At 42.9% G+C, this 21848-nt stretch overlaps 1 long non-coding RNA gene across 1 annotated transcript in view; it reads right to left on the reverse strand.

Moving 5' to 3' along the window:
- Positions 1-2036: 2036 nt before the first annotated feature.
- Positions 2037-21848, reverse strand: part of LOC138752452 (uncharacterized) — a 75337-nt gene continuing 55525 nt past the window's right edge. Inside the window, exon 3 of the long non-coding RNA XR_011350654.1 lies at positions 2037-2155. This is a non-coding gene — a long non-coding RNA (uncharacterized lncRNA). The remainder of the gene's footprint in view (positions 2156-21848) is intronic.

Below are 21848 nucleotides of genomic sequence, written 5' to 3' on the forward strand. Positions count from 1 at the left end.
ACCCAATATGGGTTTGTGAGGGGAAGGTCATGCTTGATGAATCTTGTTGAATTTTTTGAGAAGGTGACTAGAAAGGTTAATGAAGGTAGAACAGTAGATGTGGTCTATCAGGATTTCAGTAAAGCTTTTGATAAGGTTCCACATGGAAGGTTGGTGAGGAAGGTTCAGGCACTAGGGATTAATGTTGAGATAGTCAGATGGGTTTAACGGTGTCTAGAAGATAGGCGACAGAGCGTTATGGTGGATACCCATCTATCAGGATGGAGGTCAGTGATGAGCAGTGTGCCTCAGGGATCAGTGTTAGGTCCCTTGTTATTAGTCATTTATATTAATGATTTGGATGATGGGGTGGTAAATTGGCTGAGTAAATATGCAGACGATACAAAGATAGGGGGAGTTGTGGATAGTGAGGATGGTTTTCAGGGACTGCAGAAAGATTTGGACTGCTTCAAAAAGAGTGGGCTGAAAGATGGCAGATGGAGTTTAATATCTATAAGTGTGAGGTGCTTCACTTTGGGAGGAATAATCAAAACAAGACATATACAGTGAAGGGAAGGGTATTGAGGAATGAAGAGGAACAGAGGGATCTTGGAATAACGGTTCATCGTTCTTTGAAAGTGGAATCTCATGTAGATAGGGTGGTGAAGAAGGGTTTTGGTATGCTGGCCTTTATAAATCAAAGCATAGAATATAGGAGCTAGGAGATGATGTAGCAACTGTTCAAGGCATTGATGAGGCCAAGTTTGGAATATTGTGTGCAGTTCTGGTCCCCAAATTATAGGAAGGATATGAATAAGGTAGAGAGGGTGCAGGGAAGATTTACTAAAATGCTTCTTGAATTGCAGTATTTAGAATACAAAGAAAGATTGAGTAGTCTGGGCCTTTATTCATTGGAGTGTAGAAGGTTGAAGGTGGGGGGGGGGGTTGATAGAGGTTTATAAAATTATGAGGGGGAGTAGATGTGAAAAGGCTCTTTCCCTTAAGGGTAGGTGAGATTGGAATGAGGGGTCATAAGTTAAGGGTTAAGGAGCAGAACTTTTGAAGTAACATAAGAGGAAGCTTCAGAGAGTGGTGGCTGAGTGGAATGACCTTCCAGAAGAGGTGGTTGTCAATTTTGTCATTTAAGAGAGGGTTGGATGAGTACATGGATGTGAGGGGATTGGTGGGTTATGGGCAGGGAGCAGGTAGGTGACACTAGTGGAGTTCACTTAAATCGGTGCCGACTAGGGGCTGAGATGGCCTGTTCCGTACTGTAATTGTTATATAGTTATACGGTTAAGTATGTTCAATTGCTTCATTGGTGGAGGTATAAGAGAGCTAGGCTTGCTTCAAAGCTTTTCATCATCTTTAGAGTCTGTAGTTGTCATTTTTCAACGTGAGGACCAGAGTTGTGCCAATGAAAGTCAAAGAAGCCATTATGAGGCTGAAAAACAAGAATAAAAGAGTAAGAGACATCGCCCAATCCCTAGGATTCCAAAATCAAAAGTTTGGAACATCATTAAGAAGTAAGAGCGTACTGGTGAGCTCAGTAATTGCAAGGGGACTGCAATTGCAAGGAAGACCTCCACCGCCGATGGCAGAAGAATTCTCATCATAATGAAGAAAAATCCCCCAATGCCTGTCAGACAGATCAGAAACACTCTTCAGGAAGCAGGTGTGGATGAGTCAATGACCACTGTCCACAGAAGACTTCATGAACAGAAATACAGAGGCTACACTGCAAGATGGAAACTACCAGTTGGCCACAGAAACAGGATGGCCAGATTACAGTTTGCCAACTATTTAAAAGAGCCTGCAGAATTCTGGAAAAAGGTCTTGTGTGCAGATGAGACCAAGATTAACCTGTATCAGAGTGATGGCAAGAGCAAAGTGAGAAGGCGTGAAGGAACTGCCCAAGATCCAAAATATATCACCTTTGCTGTGGTTTGCATGTATTTTAACACGTCCATAATGTCTGTAACAGACTATTTCTATGTTCCTTGCTGGATTATTCATATTCTACTTTCCTTTACCTTTCAAATTTTCAGTTCTTCTTTGCTGAATTTATGTAAGTTGCCGCAATCCTCAGGCGCACTGATATTTTTGCAACATGTTAAGGTCTTTTCTTTGATATTAATTTCACATTTTTTTCTCGACCACAGCTGGGCCACTTTTCCTGTAGGGCGTAAATTAAAGGTGAGCTTGGATGTTAAGGATGAGGATAAACTTGATCAGTACAGTGAGCAATGCAGGCATCCAGATGAGTGTGCACTTGACATTTTATGAAGTCACCAATATAACTTTCTTTCTCTGTACAGTTCTCTCTTTATTTCTCCCTTTCTCTTATTTTCTTTCTCTCTTTCTCTCTCTCTCATTTGCAAAATATAATATGGATCTCTTACAGATTGAGAATGGAGAGATTACATTGGGACTCAAGAATGGTAGAGAAAATAAAATTACTGCAGGTGTCCTCACAGAAGAAGGCACCAAAAACTTCTCAGAAATGGTGAAGAATGAGAGTGGTAAAGAAAATGAGAAGCTGAGAAAGCAACATTAGTTAAATGAGACGAATCAATGGGACTGAAAGCCTCTAAACCCAGAAAGTTTTATGATCTGCATCACAAGCCCTATGGAGAAGCTCATCTTCCAAAATTCCAGTTTCTAGATGGATTTTGACAGATGCATGGTAGGAAAAGGAACCCTGACATTTGAGAAAGGATGAAGAGAGAAAACAGGGAACAAAAAAAAGTGGATGAGCTCATATTTTTCCACATTGTCTGCTAGTTGTCATATCTTTTTTCATTTTGAATATTTTATTTAAAATATTCAAATAAACAAATATTGATTGAATTTAAAATGACAATGAGCACCTGCTGGTTTTACCCCTCCCTTGCCCTCCCCTCCCTCCCTTCTTCTACCCCTGCCCACTCAGAAATAATACAAAGAGAAAAAAATATGTGATATATAATTATATGAAATTAGAAAAGAGAGAAAAATAGTTTCCTGAATTGCACGAAGTGTTCGTTCACTCATTGGGATCCTGCCGTGTTTCTACAACCATTTTAGAGAAGAAGATCATAACAGATATCAAGTGGCTGGATGTACATTTTACATATTTACCCCTAAACCTTGCCTATATGAGCTCCAAATCTGTAAAAAGGCAGCACATTTATTTTTTAAATTATATGTAATTATCTCCAACGGAATACAACTGAATTTCTGCAAGCCATCTCTCCATACCTAAATATTACATCTGACTTCCAAGTCACTGCAATACACCTCCTTGCCACCGCTAATGGTATTTTAATAAATATATCTGACAGCACCGGAGATTTCTTTACATCTAAATCTGGAAGAATATGGTGAGATTTCAGGTTATAAAAGAAATTGGTACAAAAGTGAAATTATACCCCTTACACAAGGAGATTATAGGCTTTGAAGAAGAAATACTCGATTTAACTGGCCAAAGGAGGTGACCCGGATAGATAATAATTTAAACAATTTATATCAACTAAATCACTTACCATTACTTTAAAAAGTTGAAGAGGATTTTAAAAAATGAACGACAAGTTGCCACATCTTCAAATCATTAATGTGGCCTGGTTGATCACCATGAAACCCTGCTGAATTCTCCTGACAATCTGCACCGCAACCAATTTGTCTCCAGCACTCTTCTGGGGACTCTGGACCCCAGTACAATCCCTGCAACAGCTAATAATCACAGGCCTCTCAACCTGAAAATAACCTATTAATCTGTGCTTTATTTTCATGATATCAAACTAACTTTTTTTCCTGACAGAGAGAGGCAACAAAAGGGGATTTGCTGTACCAGGGGAAACTAGGCAGATTAGGACAATACTCCCTTGAGTTTCAAAGAACGAGTGCTGAGCTCACTGAAACATACAAAATTCTTATAAGATCTTGACCTGAGTGCAGTGCCTGGAATTTGGGGTTTCAGTAAGCTTTCTACACATTTGACAAGGTGTGTCATCTCTCAGATATCAAGGACGAAGTCCACAAAGAGGGCAAAAGTGGCAGATTTTATGGTGTTATTTAATTTCTAAAGCAGAATAACCGACAATGTTGTTTTGAAAAGTGTAACCAAGGAAAGTATTGGCTGTAACTTCAACTGATTGGAATGCTGGTTATTTCCCAGAAAATTCCTGAAGCATCTTCTTTCATTTCAGATAAATTCTTTATGGGTTGAAAGCCCTGTTTCGATTAACCATATAACCATATAACAATTACAGTACAGAAACAGGCCATCTCGGCCCCTCTAGTCCACACCAATCTATGTGAACTCCACTAGTCCCACCTACCTGCTCCCTGCCCATAACCCACCAATCCCTTCACCTCCATGCACTCATCCAACCTTCTCTTAAATGACAAATTGACCCTGCTGCAACCACCTCTTCCAGAAAGTCATTCCATTCAGCCACCACTCTCTGAATGAAGAAGCTTCCTCTCATGTCACTTCTAAAGTTTTGCCCCCTAACCCTTAACTTATGACCCCTCGTTCCAATCTCACCTACCCTCAATTACACCATATATAACCATATAAAAATTACAGCAAAGAAACAGACCGGTTTGGCCCTTCTAGTCCATGCTGAACACCTTCTTCCACCTAGTCCCATTGACCCGCATCCAGTTCATAACCTTCCAACTCGTCCATGCATCTATCCAACTTTTCCTTAAATATTAAAATCAAGCCCATAACTACCACTTCGGCCAGAAGCTTATTCCACATTCCCACCATCATCTGAGTGAAGAAATTCCCTTTCCTGTTTCCCCTAAACTTTTCCCCCTTCAATCTCACTCCATGTCCTCTTGTTTGAATCTCCCCAACTCTCAATGGAAAAAGCCTGTTCACATTGAATCTAACTGTCCCCCTCATAATTTTAAATACCTCTATCAAATCACCCCTCAATCTTATACGCTCCAGGGAATAAAGTCCCAGCCTGATTAACCTTTGCCTGGAACTCAAACCCTGAAACCCAGATAACATTCTTGCAAATCTTCTCTGCAATCTCTCTATTTTGTTGATATCCTTCCTATAATTTGGCGACTAAAACTGCACACAATATTCCAAATTTGGCCTCACCAATCCCTTATACAACTTCAACATGACATCCCAACTCCTGCACTCAATACTCTGATTTATGAAGGTCAACATACCAAAAGTTTTCTTCACCACGTGTGACTCCTCTTTCAGGGAATTACGTACCAGAATTCCTAAATCCCTTTGTTCTACTGCACTCCTCAATTGTCCACCATTTAACGTATGACCTTTGCTGATTAGTCCGACCAAAATGTAGCACCTCACACTTATCAGTATTAAACTCCATCTGCAATCTTTCAGTCTATATCCCATTGCAAGCTTTAAAAATCTTCCTCGAGGTCCACAACACCACCAATCTTCATATCATCTGCATACTTACTAATCCAATTTACCACCCTATCATTTAGATCATTAATATATATGACAAACAACAATGGACCCAGTACCTGAGGTGCTCCACTAGTTACCGGCCCCCAATTTGACAAAACAATTTCCACCACTACTCTCTGACATCTCCCATCCAACCATTGTTGAATCCATTTCACTACTTCAACATTAATACCTAATGCTTGACCCTTCCTAACTAACCTCTTATGCGGAACCTTGTCAAAGGCCATACTAAAGTCCATATAGACAACATCCACAGCTTCCAATCGTCAACTTTCTTCGTATTCTCTTTGAAAAACTCTATAAGATTTTTTAAGCATGACCTACCATGTCCAAAACCATGTTGACTACTCCTAATCAGTCCCTGTCTATCCAAACAATTTAATACCTTATTATTGTACCCCTAATCTATTTCTCTCAACAACAAAATTCAAGATTCCTTTATTATCATGAAATGGTACAGAACCAGTAATATTACACAAAATTACCTCTGCCTGCTGTAAGGCAGACAAAGAGTCCCATTAGTGTCACCCGGTGCCCCTAAGAGTACGAGAGAAAGAGAAGTAAAAGAGAGTCCCTCCAAAGTGGCTGAGTTTCCATGGATTCTCCTCCAGTGCTCCTGCAGCCTCTGTGAAAGAAGGGCTCGGGCCTGGAACATGCTGCGTGACCTGTTCAGTTCCACAGCACTTTATAGAGCATTACAGCACAGTACAAGCCCTTCGGCTCACTATATTGTACTGACCTATGGAAGTCTACTCCACAACAAACTACTCCTCCCCTACCCATAACCTTTACTTTTCTTACATCCATGTGCCTACCTAAGAGTTTTTTTTTTAATGTCCCTACTGTACCAGACTCCATCAGCACCCCAGGCAATGCATTCCAGGTACCCACCACTCTCTGTGTTAAATCTTACACCTGACATCTCCCCTCCACTCACCTTAAACAGATATCCTCTGGTATTTGCTATTATCACGCTAGTAAACTGTTGTTGGCTTTCCACTCTACCTAAGCCTTTTACAATCCTGTACAGTGGAACCCCAATTTAACACGAATCCATATATAACACGATGAGTCATTGAACAGCATCAGGCTGTTGCCAGGAGTTGGGCTGCCACCAGGGGCGAGCACAGGGAATTTGGGCTGCCACCAGGAGTGGGGACGGTCAGTTTACTAAAAATTAATTTGTGTTTTAATTTCAACTGTAGCTGCAACAATTTATTGAAGCCTTGATTTAGCACAACCCACTTTTTCACGATGCTTTTTTTGGACCCAAAGTACCGCGTTATGAGGGGGTTCCACTCTATATTTATAAATACTGTGGACAATATTCATCTACTGTTCCAGTTGTCAACCATCTGTAGATTCCTTTTTACCTCGAATCCAACAATTTAATTAGGATTTAATTTTATGAATAATTTTATGTCAATTACAAAACCAATCTACAATTGAAAATAATCAAATATCTTCCACCTAGAAATATAGTTGCCCTTCTCAAGGAGATGACCGATGCACAAGTGTGCTGGAGAATTTCTCCAGCAGAACTTGTAATTTGCATGTAACAGCAATGACACGCAGTAAATAACTCGAGAGTCTGAATTGGAGTCACTGATCTACAGGCTTTCATTTACAATGGACAGGGACCTGGGCTTTCTGGGGAAGGGTCAGGGTGATGGAGGCTTTCTACAAGGTCAAAAGAGGGAGGGGCCACAGGTACACTCACAGGATGGAGAGGAGCTAGGTCATCAGGAAATCTACAATACAGTTCAGCAGTTTTCCACAAGCAGCATCTACAAATGTTCTTGTTTAACTCCAACAAGATGATTCTGGTGAATATAAAAAAATGAAGGCTCCTTTACAGAAAATGTTTGCATTTCTCAACAAAGATGTACATTTCTAGTCCAGTGGTTCTCAACCTTTTTATTTCCATTCACATCCCACTTTAAGTAATCCCTAGGCCATCAGTGCTCTGTGATGAGTAAGGGATTGCTTAAGGTGGGATGTGGGTGGGAAGAAAAAGTTTGAAAACCACTGTTTTAATTGTCCCCGCATTGACTTGTTATGTGCACAGTTTCATAATTCCAAAGGAAATGGGCTAATGACCATTTTTCTCAAGCAAAATATTTCAGGAACAATTGGGTCTCGAGCAGTGATTCTCAACCTTCCCTTCCCACTCACATCCCACCTTAAGCAACTCCTTACTCATCACAGAGCACCGATGGCCTAGGGATTACTTAAAGTGGGGTGTGAGTGGAAAAAAAAAGGTTGAGAACCACTGATCAAGACAGTTTAACTCACTTCATGTCATTTGTACTTTGAATCAAGTTGTGTATGAATGTCACTGAGTTATTATATCAAATAAAGCGACAGCTGTTTGGCAGATTATGAGATTGAAGAAATGATTCCCAACAGGAGGTAGAACACCCCAAACAAATGTAATGCAAAAAAATACATAATCTGGGCATGACTTTATTCTTTTGAAATTGCACTAATGTTAACGTTAGTCAAAGAACACTGAGGCTTTTACTTTTAGTGATAAAAAGGCTGGCGCCACATGAATTAGATATGGGGATAGTGCCGGAGGATTGACGCATTGCGCATGTGGTTCCGTTATTTAAAAAGGGTTCAAGGAGGAAGCCTGGCAACTATCGGCCTGTAAGTTTGACGTCTGTGGTAGGTAAATTAATGGAGAAAATTCTTAGAGATAGTACTTATAAACATCTGGATAGACAGGGTCTGATCAGGAGCACTCAACATGGATTTGTGGGAGGAAGGTCATGTTTGACCAATTTGATTGAATATTTTGAAGAGGTGACTAGGAATGTGGATGAGGGTAGCGCAGTGGATGTTGTCTATATGGACTTCAGTAAGGCCTTCGATAAGGTACCACATGGAAGGTTAGTTAGGAAGGTGCAGTCTTTAGGTATAAATTTTGAGATAGTCAAATGGATTGAACATTGGCTGAAAGGGAGAGGCCAGAGAGTGGTAGTGGATAATTGTCTGTCAGGTTGGAGGCCGGTGACCAGTGGTGTGCCTCAAGGATCTGTATTGGGCCCATTGTTGTTCGTTATATACATTAATGATCTAGATGATGGGGTGGTGAATTGGATTAGTAAATATGCAGACGATACTAAGATAGGTGGAATAGTGGATAATGAAGAAGGTTTTCAAGGATTGCAGAGGGATTTGGGCTGCTTAGAAAAGTGGGCTGAAAAATGGCAGATGGAATTTAATGCTGATAAGTGTGAGGTGCTTCATTTTGGTAAGAAGAATCAGAATAGGACATATGTGGTAAATGGGAGAGCATTGAGGAATACAGAAGAGCAGAAAGATTTAGGAGTGACGGTACATCGTTCCCTGAAGGTAGAAACTCACGTGAATAGGGTGGTGAAGAAGGCTTTTAGTATGCTGGCCTTTATCAATCATTGCATGGAATATAGGAATTGGGAGGTGATGTTGAGATTGTATAAGACGTTGGTGCGGCCTAATTTGGAGTTCTGTGTGCAGTTCTGGTCGCCTAATTATAGGAAGGATATAAACAGAGTGGAGAGAGTGCAGAGAAGGTTTACCAGAATGTTGCCTGGGTTTAAGCATCTGGAGTATGGGGAGAGATTGGACAGATTGGGTCTTTATTCTTTGGAGCGTAGAAGGTTGAGAGGGGATTTGATAGAAGTATTTAAGATTATGAAAGGGATAGACAGAATGGATGTGGATAGACTATTTCCGTTAAGAGGAGGAAAGTTTAAAACAAGAGGACATGAGTTAAGAATTAAGGGGCAGAGGTTTAGAGGTAACATGAGGGGGAACTTCTTTACTCAGAGAGTGGTAGCTGTGTGGAATGATCTTTCGGGAGAAATAGTGGCGGCGGAGTCAATTGTATTATTTAGGAAAAGGTTGGACAGGTATATGGATGAGAAGAAGATGGAGGGTTATGGGCATTGTGCAGGGAGGTGGGATTAGAAAGGGGTGTTTGGTTTGGTGCGGACTAGAAGGGCCTAATGGCCTGTTTCCGTGCTGTAATTGTTATGTTATGTTATATGTTATGAAGAATATACAGTGAACTTGTTGATGACATGATAGCATCATGTTAAAAATGTTCAATTAAGCTGGACAAGCACAAGATAAGCTTAGAACATTTCACAACCCTCATTTAATTCAAGATGTTATTAGTTTTCACTTCGCTGCCACTTTTTATAAATTATACACTATTGATTTACCCTTGCTGACAAGAACTAATATGAGACTGAATGCTCCAACACCTACTAATAATGGACAAGAAAATTATAGCACATTACAGCCAGATTGAAGTTCAAAGTTCAGATTTAATGCCAGAGAGCGTACATGACATCACATTCAACCCTAAGATCTTTTTCCTGTGGGCCAGGCACAATTTCTACCTTTTGGTAATGATAAACCAGTGGTTCTCAACCTTTTGCCTTCCACTCACATCCCACTTTAAGTAATCCCTATGGCATCAGTACTCTGTGATTAGTAAGGGATTGCTTAAGGTAGGATGTGAGTGGGAAGGAAAGGTGAGAACCATTGCTCTAGACCCAATTGTTACTGAAATATTTTGCTTGAGAAAAATGGTCATTGGCCCATTTCCTTTGGAGTTCTGAAACCCTGCACATAACAAGTCAATTAGGAACTATTAAAACAGTGGTTTTCAAACTTTTTCTTCCCAAAGAGAGAAATGTGAACAGAGAAAGAAATGTAAAGAAACTGACTGTACAAACACAGGAAAAAAAAAATCAGTAATAGATAACGTGCAAAGTAAGAGTCCTTAAACAAGTCCCTGATTGAGTCTGTTGTTTAGGAGTTTGATGGTGGAGGGGTAGCTGGGACCTCTGGTACAGCACTCTTGATCATTGAATATAAACAAAGTAACATTTAACTGAGAGCAAATCAATCAGTTCAACCCAAAAGCAATGATTTGGAATGAGCAATTAAAAATCCACGATGTAATCTTGTCAGAGTACAACTACCTTACAACTAAAAAATGCAAGATCTCTACATCAAATTCTACAGGAAACTCACTAAAATCTCATTGCATAATTGGAAATGCCTCAGGAGGCATCCAGCAACCCCAACTCTATCCCATTCCTGTTACACGGAAAAGATGGAATTGTTTCCCACATCAGTATATATGTCTTTGTCAATTACAAAACCAATCTCAATTGATAGGAAAAAAATGATTTTCACAAATGAAAACATTTCAATTGAATTTTAAAATGGAAGCCAGATAATTTTGGAGGAAGATAATAGAGGAAGCACAATTGCTTAATTTCAGCCACCTTTCCTCCTCAGTGGCCAATAATTTTGTGACAATTCGGTCTGATGTGCACTTCCATTGAATAGCTGTACTGTGGCTCATGTATCCTTGATGCCACCCCCTGTCAGGGCCTCAGGGAATTCGGTTCAGGAGGAAAGTGTGTCCACTATTGAGCTGGAGACCCAGCCCGTCTCTTCTCCCTCACAAGGGGACCAGGAGACCCAAGGAGCCCAAGGCACTCCAGCAGGATCTCCAGACTGCTTAAATTTGTAAATAACTGTATAATTTTCAAATTTTTTTCTGAATCAATGTTCTCTGTCTTCATTCACAGACCCTAAATTCTGCAGGTTCACTGGTGATGTGTTATACTGATAGCTGGCCCCGCCTCCCTGCTCCACCCCATCTACCCATATTTAACAATGGTTTCCTGCTTAAACCCTGAGCTCTTCTGAAGACCACTGTAAGACCCTATCCTCAATTATAAGCTAATAAAAGTATGTGTTTTCCCTCTAGTCATAAGAGATTTTATTCATGCTACACCACCCCACCAGTCTCTACATTTAACACATCCTTCTCCACCATTTATACCACCTACTTCGTGATCCCATCACTAGACACATATTCTCCTCTCCACCTTCTGCAGAGACTATTCCTTCCATGACTCCCTTGTCAACTCCATCAATCATCCCCTTGGGACTTACCTCTGTGACTGCAGGAGATGCTCCACTTGCATCCACACCTCCTCCCTCACCACCATTCGAGGCCACAAACAGTTCTTTCAAGTGAAGGAACATTTTACTTGTGAATCTGCAGAGGTCATCTACTGCATCTGGTGCTCCCATTGTGATCTCTTCTACATCGGAGAGGCTGGACGCAGACTGGATGTTTGCTTAGTTGAGCACTTTGGCTCTGTTTGCTGCCCCAGTGGCCACCCATTTCAATTCTCTATCCCATTCTATTGCTGGCATCTTTGTCCATAGTCTCATCCACTGCCAGACTGAGACTTACTAAGCTTTCCTGCCTCTGGCTCATTCTGGCTTAATCCTTGAAGAAGAGCTCAGACCAAAATATCTATGTCTCCTATAGACGCTGAAAAGACCGGCTGAGTTCCTGCAGCATTTTGGTGTGTTTTTACTACAATCACAGTGTCTTCAGGCTTTCATTTCGTTCAGCACTATACTGTTATAACGCAAGCTATCGGAATCAGGGTTCAAATCCTGTGCTGTCTGTAAAGAGTTTGTACATTCTTCCCATGTCTGCATGGGCTTTCCCTGCGGGGGGGCTTAGATTTCCTCCCACCATTCAAAATGTACCAGGGGTTGTAGGTCAATTGGGTGTACTTGGGTGGCATGGGCTTGTGAGCCGAAAGAGCCTGTTACCGTGCTGCAAGTCTACATTAACCCAGAGACTTGGGTCCAGAATGTACGTAAGGCTTATTATTATTGTTTTTGTTATGTTCGTCCTTCGTAGTCGAAGATGACCATGGGTTCAAAGTCAAATGGGAGATTGAAGACTGTGGGTCCGGAGATGACTGGTGAGGCCAATCCGGGCCCTGAAGGCTCCCCCACATGTGGGACACAAATGGGTGGGTGCTGTTGTGGCAGTCGATGCTGCTCGGGCCTTGTGCTCAGCGCGTTTTCATTTCGCCTCAATGATGCACCTGACTTCAGCTGCACGGGCTCCTGTGGTGATCTTGCTGTGCCAAGCTGGACAGTCGAGGGCAAGCGTCTCCCACGTGTTGATGTCGACACCCAGGCCTTTGAGGGATGCTTTGAGGCAGTGTTTGTAACATTTCTTCTGCCCCCTGACTGAGCGCTTGCCCTGACGCAGTTCTCCATACAGCAGCTGCTTAGGCAATCGGCTGTCTGGCATTCTGACCACCTGGCTTGGGCTTTCAGCAGGAGGGTGTAGATGCTGAAGAGCCCAGCTCATTCTAGGATTTCTGTGTCTGGGACTTTGTCCTGCCACCTGATGTGGAGGAGTCTGCGGAGACAGCTCAGGTGAAAGTGCTTGAGCTCTTTGGTGTGTCTGCTGTAGACAGTCCAGGTCTTGCTAGTGTAAAGGAGGGTGGTGAGGACCACTGCACAGTAGACCTTCAGCTTGGTGGTAAGGCTGAGTCCTCTCCGCTCCCAGACGTTCTCACAGAGTCTCCCAAAGGCGGCACTGGCTTTGGCAATCCTGTTGTTGACCTGAGCATCTATGTTCACTGCGCAAGAGTGTATGCTGCCCAGGTAGGTGAAGTTGTCGACTGCCTGGAGGTTCTGGGCCTTCACCGTGATGCGCAGCTCCTGGTATGGCTTTCCTGGGGCAGGCTGGTATATAACTTTGGTCTTTTTGGTGCTGATAGTGAGACCGAAGTTGGCGTAGGCTCGTGAGACGCTGTCCATTTCACGCTTGCATCTTCTGCTCTGGGCTGGCATTGAGTTATCAGCAAACAGGAAGTCCTGATGACCGTCTCTTGCACCTTTGTAACTGTCTGCAAGTGCCTGAGGTTGAACAACATGGGATCAGTCCTGTACCTGACATAGATTCCTTCTTCGTAGTTATGGACGGCATCTGTCAGCATGGTAGAGAATACTATACTGAATAGAGTCGGGGCAAGAACGCAGCCTTGTTTGACATGATTTGTCACTGAGAAGGCCTCCGACTCATCACCGTCATCCAGAACTTTCACCATCATACCGTCGTGTAACTGCTGGATGATTGTGATGAACTTGCTGGGGCAGCCAAACTTCTCCATGATCTTCCACAAGTCTTCTCTGCTGACTGTATCGAAAGCTTTGGTTAGATCGACAAAGGTCACAAGAAGGTTGCTGTGTTGCTCCTGGCAATTTTCCTGGAGTTGGCACGCAGCAAAAATCATGTCCGTGGTAACACATTCAGCATGGAAGCCGCACTGGCTTTCTGGGAACTGACCTTGTTCAAGACGTTGGAGAAGGCGGTTGAGCAGGACACAGGGGAGAACCTTCCCCACAATGGACAAGAGAGAGATGCCTCGGTGGTTATCGTAAGACTGGTGGTTGCCTTTCCTCTTGTAGACGTAAGGGTATCTATGATGTGAATTGGTATGAATTGGCTTGAATAGACTAGCAAGGTATAGTTGAGAGGTTGATGATGGTAGATAGACCATGGCAGGTATTCAATCAGTCTCAAATAGCTCCTCCCCTAATACTTAGACTGTGGCCTCTTGTTCTGAACCTCCCCAGTATTGGGAACATCATTCTTCCTGTACCTAACCTGCCCAGTCCTGTCAGAATTTTATCTCCCTGAATGACATCAATGAGATCCTCACTCATTCTAAATTCCGCAAACCAGCAGATGCTGGAAGCATTCTTCAGGCCAGGCCATAATTTCTGCAGTGTTAAACAGTGATCAAGAGCATGACTAAAAAATATCAAGCTCTGTGTTTCTGCTTTCAAGTTGACACTAGTTTGGGTTGGATCCAGGGGGGCTGACACCTGTGAAAGGCAACCAAGCGTGGTTTCTTTATCCCCCAAGTTACAGTGTTGTCAATATAGTTGGGCTGTTCCAAATCAGCTTCTGCTTGAAACCCAGAAATGGGAGCAGGAGAAGGCCCTTCAGCCCTTCAGGCCTGCTCCTACATTCATTCTGATCACGATCGATCATGTGACCCTATTCCTGCTCTCTCTCCATCCTCTTGATCCCTTTAGCCACATCCAACTCCCTTTTCGATATTTTTAATGACCTCTCTGAGTTCAGCCATTTCCCTTCATCTCCACCTTAATCTTAGATGTGACTGCACCTCCCAACATCTGGAACATTCCTTCTGCATCTAACCTGCCCTGTCAGAATTTCATTCACTTCAATAAGATCCCCTCTCATTCTTCCCAATTCCGACAAGCAAACCCGAGTTTATCTGGTCTTTCCTCATCCTTTAGTCCTGCCATCTCAGGGATCAGTCTGGTGAAACTTCGCTGCACTCCCTCAATAGCAAGAAAGTCCTTCCTCAAAACTATACACCATACCACTAACCACGGATTGCCAACCAGAAAAATGCCTATTTATCCCAACTTCTCTGCTCTCAGTTGGTGAACCAGTCCTCTATCCATAGTCATACATCACCCCCAACAGTTAAACACCATGGGTAACCACATAGCAATGGTCAGCTGAGATATCCCATGCCTTCTACCAGTTGAATAATCTGCCAACTCCCTCAACCTCACACAAGAACAACCACATGACTGAGAGCCATGATCAACATTCACCCATCCTGGTATCTCATTGGGTTTGCCCATAGGCAATGAGAGCGAAAAGCCATTGTGGAGAGGAGTGGAGGGGAAACTAAAAAAATGTTTTTATTTTTATTAGATAAAGGAAGGACAAAACTATCATTGGTACTGATAATCTAGGTATGTTCATAGAGACATAGCACTGGCAGGCCAATGGCCTGGGCTATCAACCAACTGGACTTACACATTCTCTCATCCTACCCTGCTCCCTTTTATTCTCCTCATATTCCCATCAACTCTCCTATAGATTCTACCACATCAACACATCATGGAAAATGAGCATTGGCCAATTAACCTCACAACCTGCATGTCTTTTGCACATGGGGAACCAACCCAATGGCTAAGTCCACACACGCAGCGCTAGAGGTCAGGATTGAACCCGGGCTGCTGGGGCTGGAGCCGTGAAGCAGAAGGTCGACTGCACTGGCACTGGGCTACCACTCATATCCTCCTCTGGACAGAGGGAACGAAATGTCTCCCATGCTGTCAGTCGAGCTGCTTCGTGGATTTTGGCTGAGTTTGGGATCTAAAACAATAGAGCATTACTGTGGTGTGATTTGAAAGTGAAACAGCGCCACTGTTGTCCATCATTGTGAAGCGCCTCTGAACAACTGTGGTGCACATTTTTAAAAAAAGCTTTTCCTTCCTCCTTGAAGCTAAACAATGCAGGCTCTGAGGCAATGGATTATATTTCCCCCAATTCAACAATAATGAAAAAAAAATGACATGAATTGTCTGGAGAAACAGAGATGATGGAACCAATTAATCACATAATTACAGAGTGCAGGAACTGTTGAAAAAAACCCAACCTCAGCTGCTGTAAACTTCCAACCTAAAATATTCTTTATCATCCAAATGTTGTCACCTTTCAAGAGGCAGAATTACTAACTTAAGATGTGCTTTGACAAATAGAGATAGCAAGATGCAGAAGGTTGGTGGGAGATTGCACAGCTCCACTCCATGAACCAATAATATCAAGGCTGATTTTGGCCTCCACTTCACTTCCCTCCATAATCTTCATAACTCTTGATATCCCTGCAGTATAACAGGGGTGACATGGTTAGCGTAGCAGTTAGCGCTAGTGATCGAGACCAGGGTTCGAATTCCGTGCTGTCTATAAGGAGCTTTTATGTTCTCCCCATACCTGCATGGGCTTTCCACCTTAATCAAGCCCATCGGTGCTCTAAGATTTCATTATCGACCAGCAGCTATCTGATGAACATGGAGGTGGAGAGACTCTGTGTGAAATGGACAATTCAGCTGATTCTCCCTGTCAGGGGATTTATTGAACCGCTGTGACCAAAGGAAAAGTCACTTTGATTGATCCATATCTGGGTAAAGGAAGCAGGAGAATTGCTGCATCGAATCATGGCCAAGGTGATGGTCATTTCGACTGGCCTGTGCCTGGGTTTGGAAGCATCTTTGAAGCCATTCGTTTTGTTTCCCCTACACAATGAAAAGCGGAGTTGTGGCAACCATTCGTCCAAAGGGATATTTCTCAGCAAGAAACTCGGCAAGGATTCGTGAGTTTTCAGCAGCCCAGTCACTCAGTCTCTCCCACATCCTTCAACACAGGATTTCTAAGACTGAACTTTGGGAGTAGAATTGTGCTTACGGTGTGTAATAGTTTGGGTGTCTCTCTCTCTCTCACACACACACACACACACACACACACACACACACACACACACACACACACACACACACACACACACACACATATATATTCATTCATAATTGGGGTAAATTTAATTAAGATGTTATATTATTAGTAGTTATAAATAAATATATAGTTTTAAAAGAAAAACAATAACAGTCTCTTGGTGAATTTCTATTGCTGTTGGTCTGCGATGTAACACAACCAATTTCACATAGCTGGAATGACCTAATAACAATAATCTCCAGGGCATGCCAGTAGCTTCAAAGCAAGGGTGTCTACTTAATTGCAGACTAATGCCTTGTACTAACATTACATGTAATGATCCCATTGCATTATGCACTTAAATTACTTCTGTATTATGATATTAATGGTAATGAGTTTATTGTCATATACATTGTAAAATATGCATATGGACCAAAATTCTTACTTGCTGCAGCTGTTCAGATAGTTTGTAAACAAAAGTATCATCACAAATTCCCCTGGGCAGAAAGCATCTTACAGGCTGGTTTTCCCTTTTGCTCAATACTCCGAAACTTGGACTGTCTGTTTCTCTTTCCCCAAATGCCATCTGGCTGGTTGAGTGCTTCCATCATTTCCTGTTTTTGTAGGTACTCCCTGACATTAGTTGTCCTCCGTTCTGGATGACCAGTCATATCTCGGAATGGACACATGCCGGAATTGTGTCCTTACTTTGTTCATCAGACTCCGTAGGCTGGGTGCTGCCATCTTGGTTCCTGTGTGCATGCACGGCAGGTTCGTGTATTGGAGTTTAGCATCCTAATGATATTGAATTTACACCCTTAACTCTCGTGCATGTGCCAACCGAAGACTCGCGCATGTGCACAGAAATCAAGATGGCTGCACCCAGCCTGTGGACCCCAGGACGCCAACTAACAAGGTAAGTATGTATATTTTGGCTCTAACACATGCCCCATATCCTTGTTATAGTTTGTCAAATAAACCGTGTACATTTTATATTTTTTTATTTTTAAAACATCGGCCGGATGGACTTTAGTTGCATAGGTCACAAATAGGGGAGTTTCTGTATTTCCATTTTCCAGCATCTGCAGTTTTTTTTGTTTTACTTAATCATTTGTGTTTGTGTTTCTTGCTTTGAGTCACTCCTTGATATGAAGACTGGGAAACTTCCTGGCTCACTGCGGATATGCATCTCCTATTCTGCAGCCTGTTCTACATCCCCTTCTGAAATAACTTCATCATTTCTCCCTACGCTTTGCAGCAATCATGTAGTCGAACTTCCGACCTTTTCTCTGATTCAAACCAAATATTGTTCCAGGTTGCAGACTTTGTTCATTTGACTTAATGCTCTCACTTCCTCTTGCAGCCGTTAATGTACTGTTGCAATGAATCATGATTTTAACAGCACCTAATAGCTTGAATATGCCTGGGATTGCCTGACCTCCGAAGCTAAGCCAGGCTCAGGACTGGTCAGTACTTCGAGGGGAGACCGACCGCCTAGGAACACCAGGTTTCTGTGAGGGGCGCTGGACAAAGTGGCGACTTTCTGTCTGCCTTACGGTCGACCCAAGTTAAAGAATTTCATGTATGTTATATTCTAAATGTAGTATTACATGACAATAATGGAACTCCACCACTACCATCTCCCTCACTCCACCATCTTTTACCTTTCCTTTCAGCTGCTGCCTTCACATTCTTTTTTCCAAAGCAAGACTCCACCAAGCTTAAGACGTGGCTGCTACTGGCCATTGTGAAAACAGAGTTGGTCAAGAAATCAGAGGAGGAACAAGTCAATTCAGTAAGCTTTGAAGGACTAGAATATCAAATTCTTTCATGTATTTTATTAAGAGAATACTTGAGGCATTTAGTAAATGGGATCGAGCAAGCAATCCTTCCATCTAAGCTTTCACAATTTTGTGCAATATGGCACTGTTCTTACTACATGACAATAAATTGAATCAAAATAGACTCTATTCCCAATGCACCAACACTTTTAGCTACAACAGATATACATCCATCTGTATTTTTTGGTTATAAAGATAAGGCCAGAGCTTTTGACTTTCCCATTTAGATACCAAATAGCTTCTCCCGGCCTTTTAGATTAGTACTTGGGTGCCACGGTTGGCATGGCAGATAGCTCAATGCCCCTTTACAGCACTAGAGATTGGGATCGGAGTCTGAATCCCACGCTGTCTGTAAGGAGCTTGTATATTCTCCCTGAGTCTGCGTGAGTTTTCCCCAGGATGTCCCATTTCCTCCCACCGTTTGAAACGTACTGAGGTGGGGGGGGGGGGGGGGTGTAGGTTAATTGGGTGTCATGGATTCATGGCCCAAAATGGCCTGTTACCATACTGTATGTCTAAATTTAAAAATTAAACAGGCGTCCTTTGAGTTGATCGATTCTTTAACTAGGTTGGAGGGTCAAGAGAAAATAGGATTGTTCTTTGACAGGCAAGGATGATTAAGCAATAATCAGCATTAATCAGCCGTCAAAATGGAAGTGCCCAATATATTCAAATCTCACTTTATGTGAAATCTGCTCTAAACTGAAGCTCTCCAATCTCTTTGACAAGGAACAATACAGAGAACACCCACAGAAAGAGCCCACCTTGAGCCACCTCTCTTAAATGCACATTTTCTTCTCTTAAACTGGGGATAGTTTACTCATGGATAAGCAACGCAGCCCCCAATACCTCCTCCATCACTCCACCACCTCCATCACTCCACCACTCCACCACCACCACCTCCATCACTCCACCACCACCACCTCTATCACTCCACCATCTCCATCACTCCACCACCACTCCTCCCTCACTCCACCACCTCCATCACTCCACCACTACCATCTCCCTCACTCCACCACTACCACCTCCATCACTCCACCATTACCATCTCTCTAATTCCACCACCACCATCTCCTTCACTCCACCACCATCACTCCACCACTACCATCTCCCTCACTCCACCACCTCCACCACTCCACCTCCACACCTCCCTCACTCCACCACCTCTATCATTCCACCACTACCATCTCCCTCACTCCACCACCTCCATCATTCCATCACTACCATCTCTCTCACTCCACCACCACCCCCTCCCTCACTCCACCACCTCCCTCACTCCACCACCATCTCCCTCACTCCTCCACCTCCCTCACTCCACCTAGGCTACATTTGTCATTATTATATGCAGGGGTACAGTGCTAATTTTTAGGTGCTGCAGCTCACCAAAAACTGCAATAAGGAGGGCCCGGTGCCAACCCATGAGGTGCCCGGAGCTGCCTGGAGCTGCCTGGAGCTGTCCCTTGAGGTGCCCGGAGCAGTGCTCCGGTGATCTCCAGCAGCACTACGCCCCTGGTTATTTGCTGTTAACAACTCCTATCACCTACTCCATCCTTCTCAGTGCCCTTTGCAAAGTAATCCCCAGGGCCATCAAGGCTAAGGATTTCACGTCAGGATTTTGAGGGGAAATACTTTAATTCCCACCTGGGGAAAATTCAGTTTATGGGCCAGGACATTTCTCAGGATTGGAATCCTTACAAAACCTTGGGAGCCCCTGTGAAGCTTGGTGAAAGGATTGACCCATTTGTTGAAGCTCTTTGAAGAAGTAACATGCATTCTGAATGAAGACAAATTGATGGATGTGTGATATTGTAGATTTCCAGAGGAGATGCATTTATCACGTAGCTTGGAACATGTGACCATAAACATTTCAATGTGCTGCATCGTAGGGTTTAGCGCAATGCCTTTATAGTGCCAACAATTTAGACTGGGGTTCGAAACCCACACTGTCCATGAGGAGTTTGTTCATTCTCTGTGTGTCTGTGTGGGTTTTTCCCAGGGGCGCCAATTTCCTCGCAGCATTTGAAATGTACCGGGGGTCCAAGGTTAATTGGGTGGCGTGGACTCGTGGGCCGAAAGGGTATGTTACCATGATGTATGTCCTTAAAATATTTTTTACAATAGAAAAGTTGAACAATATAATTATGAAATGTGCTACAAGATCAAGAAGCGAAAAAGAAGTTTCAAAAATGATCATAAGTAAAAGTTCCAAAGCTCAGTCATATAATAAAATCGAACATAACTAAGGAATTAAATTTCAAAACCCCTTCGCCTAAACAAGGTTCAAGATTAACGTTCATAAATCAAAATGGCACAATCCTAGAGAGGGACAGCACAATGCCAAAATTCCACATTAACACTACATTTTAAGGTTATGGTAGTCATCCATTAACGGGCCCCATGTCATTTGGAATTTAATATCGGAATCATTTATGGTTCTCACACAGCCACTGCCGGGTGGGAAATTTTTGAAAATTTCCAACAATGCAGGCTGTGTAAAAAAAAGTTGGGAACAGAAATGAGAGATTCATACCGGTTCCAAATTTATTTTCATGCGGCACCCCTAGACATTTTAGTGGACTGCCTGCAGCCTAAACTGAACTGCAGGTGGTCTGCAACATAATTGTGACACAATTCACTGACTTCAAAATTCATTGAAATACTCACCTGTCGCCTGGCCAGCTCTGCCTGTCCGACCCCCAGCAGCAGAGCTCTCTCTTGGGGTGGATGGTGGGGGAGGGAGGGTATAGGAGGAGGGGGATCGTTGCAGGCGCTGAAACACTGCCTGAACCCCCTGTGCTGCAGAAACCTCCTCTCCCAGAAAACTGCTCCCCGAGCAAACAAGGGCTTTTCGTTGCTTATTGCAATATATTCAGATTTTTAAAAACAGTCAGGGAGCCATCAAACTCAAAGGCTTTTGGTAAATTATCATAATATATTTATTATATTTATTGAAGGTTATTCTAAGTTGAATTACATATAATGGAATTACAATCACAGCAATTGCAGACTTTCCTGTAACCCCATTACAGTTTGTTGTTTTTAAAGTGAGGTAGATGGAGCGGTTTCTGGAGCATCCAGCATTGTGGGTAATGTGGATGCCATCGCCCTCTTGTGGAACAGCAAAGCCAGTCAACATCACCCATGTCCAGGCTATTAAATTACCACAACTCAGGCATTTTCTCAGGGTTGGTCCCAGAGCACATGTTAGAGGGGGCATTAGAGAGTTACAGTGGGGGTGTGCTCATTCAGTGGTGGGGGGAACAGGGGACGTGGAGAGGACCTACCCATCATTAATGTCATCCGCCCCTCTGACCTGGGACACGAGGGCGGTCTTTTTATTGCGTCAAGCATCACTAGACCCTACTGATGCACGATGCATGCTAGTGACTTGGCCTGGGCGGATGGAGAGTTGCTAGCA

The sequence above is a fragment of the Narcine bancroftii genome, chromosome 2 (genome assembly GCF_036971445.1).
Source record: "Narcine bancroftii isolate sNarBan1 chromosome 2, sNarBan1.hap1, whole genome shotgun sequence".
NCBI lineage: Eukaryota > Metazoa > Chordata > Chondrichthyes > Torpediniformes > Narcinidae > Narcine > Narcine bancroftii.